The following is a 2,376-nucleotide window of genomic DNA, read 5'->3' as shown; positions in this document are numbered from 1 at the left end:
AAGTGAAAGGAGGCAAAAAAAGATATTCCATTCAAACTGTAGTCAAAAGAGAGTAGGGTTGGGTTTATTTATATTAGACTAATAGACTTTAAGTCAAAATCTCTGACAAGAGCCCTAGCTGGTTTGGCTCAATGGATAGAACATCAGCCTGTGGACTGAAGGGTCCCAGGTTTGATTCCCGCCAAGGTCACATGCCTGGGTTGAGGGCTTGATCCCCAGTAAAGGACGTGCAAGAGGCAGCCAATCAATGATTCTCTCTCATCATTGATGTTTCTATCTCTCTCTCCCTCTCCCTTCCTCTCTGAAATATATTTTTAAAAAAATCTCTGACAAGAGATAAAGATCCTAATGTATACAAAGCCAAGGGCTGTCATGACCTAAATGACTGGACAGACAACGGAACAGCAGGCTCCATTGATCAGGGGATGGTTAACGGGGGAACTGGGATCCCTCAGGCTCTGATGAATCCATGGCAGCAGGGACTGGTGAGCAGGTGGAAGGCAGACCGCTTGGTCCCTTTTCCCTGCTCTCAGATTCCAAACAATGGGTGGCAGAGGCGGGGCGGAACTGGGGACTGGCCCCCTTAGTAGTCCTGCGGGTTCAATCTCCAGAGGATAAGCCAAGCACCAAGGGACCTACACAGCCAGCACAATCCTGACAGTGCTGTTGGCCTCCTGGAACTCAGCCTCGGGCACTGCAGCTGCTTCTCCTCCCTAGACACCCCACAAGGAAGAAAAGATACCAACAGCAATGCCAGGGGTGACCAGCAGTGACTGCTCTCCCCATGCTTCCTCCAGCTCACTTGAGCCGGCCACCACCCACCCCGCTCCAGATGAATTGTGAGCACTGCACATGGAAGGAATGTAGTAAAAAAATAAAAACTGATGATCAAGAGAATGCTGCAGTCAGCGTCTGGCTTCCGGTTCAGGAGAACGAAGAGAAAGGGAGAATTCCATAAGTTGGCCGATGCCAAGATATTTCTGAGTGACTGCCTGGCGTGTGACAGTTGTGTGACCTCAGAGGAAGGAGTCCAAGTTTCTCAACAGAACACCAAGGACTTCTTTCGTGTTCTGAACCTTAATAAGAAATGTGTTACCTCACAGCACAAGGTGCTGGCAGTGTCTGTGTGTCCTCAGTCTCTGCCTCATTTTGCTGCTAAATTCAGCCTCAGTGTCACTGATGCATCCAGAAGGCTCTGCAGCTTCTTCAAAAGCCTTGGGGTGCACTGTCTTTGACATGAAGATAACTGTGGACTTCAGCATCCTGGAAAGTCAGAAGGAATGTGTGTGTCGGTACTGCCAGCACCGTGACGAAGAGTCCCGGCTACCCTTGCTGGTCTCTGCCTGCCCCAGCTGGGTCTGATATGCAGAGTGCGTGCATATCACCCCCACCTCTGCTCAGTTAAGTCTCCCCAGCAGATCATGGGCTCTCTGGTGAAAGATTACTTCGCCAGATGGCAGAACCTGTCCCCAGACAAGATTTTCCATGTCATTGTGGCCCCGGGTTATGACAAGAAACTGGAGGCCCTTTGAGAAGGTGTTCCCACAGCTTTACATAGTTCCCAGGATGCTGACTGCGTGTTAACCTCAGGTGAAATTGTCCAGATAATGGAGCAAAGTGACCTCGTCTCAAATGACGCCGCTGTGGACACTCTGTTTGGAGACATGGAGGAGAAGGAGGTGAGGCTCCATGAGGGTGCCAGCTCCAACAGATACCTGGCACACATCTTCAGGCACATGGCCAAGGAGCTGTTCAACAAGGATGTGGGAGTGCTCACCTACTGCACCCAGAGGAACACAGACTTCCAAGAGGTCACCCTTGAAAGGGATGGAGAGGTTCTGCTATGCTTTGAGGCTGCTTACAGCTTTCAGAACATCCAGAAGTGGTCCTGAAGCTGTCGAGGGGCAAGTTCCCCTGCCACTTTGTGGAGGTCCTGGCCTATGCCAGAGATGCCTAAGCAGCAGGGGCCAGGCCCAGGCAAGGACGGGCGTGCAGACAGGGCACTGCTGTGGCAGATTTAAGGCATCTAAGCTGCCATCCCGGGGTGGCCCCCGGAAACCAGTGCCCATTTGCAGGAGCTGTACCAGGAGTGGCTGGGGGGAGGGGGGTGACATCGGATTGCCCCAATGTACGTATCCTTTTATCTGACAATGAAAAAATCCCAAAGAACAAGCAGACATCCCCTGAGGGGTCCTGGACTGCGAGAAGGTGCAGGCCGGGCTGAGGGAACCTCCCCCCCCCCCAGTGCATAAATTTCATGCACTGGGCCTCTAGTAACTATATAATTATAAAGAGGTCAATTCATCAAGGGAATATAACAGTTCTTAATATATATGAACCAAACATTAGATCATCTAAATATATAAAAAGCAATAT

General features: G+C 50.7%; 1 pseudogene; it reads left to right on the top strand.

The window, feature by feature from the left end:
- Positions 1-832: 832 nt before the first annotated feature.
- LOC132224594 (nuclear prelamin A recognition factor-like) lies at positions 833-2,111 on the top strand (annotated as a pseudogene).
- The last annotated feature ends 265 nt before the right edge of the window (positions 2,112-2,376 follow it).

Source organism: Myotis daubentonii, chromosome X (assembly GCF_963259705.1).
Source record: "Myotis daubentonii chromosome X, mMyoDau2.1, whole genome shotgun sequence".
NCBI classification, from domain to species: Eukaryota; Metazoa; Chordata; class Mammalia; order Chiroptera; family Vespertilionidae; genus Myotis; species Myotis daubentonii.
This window is presented reverse-complemented; position numbering and strand designations above follow the sequence as displayed.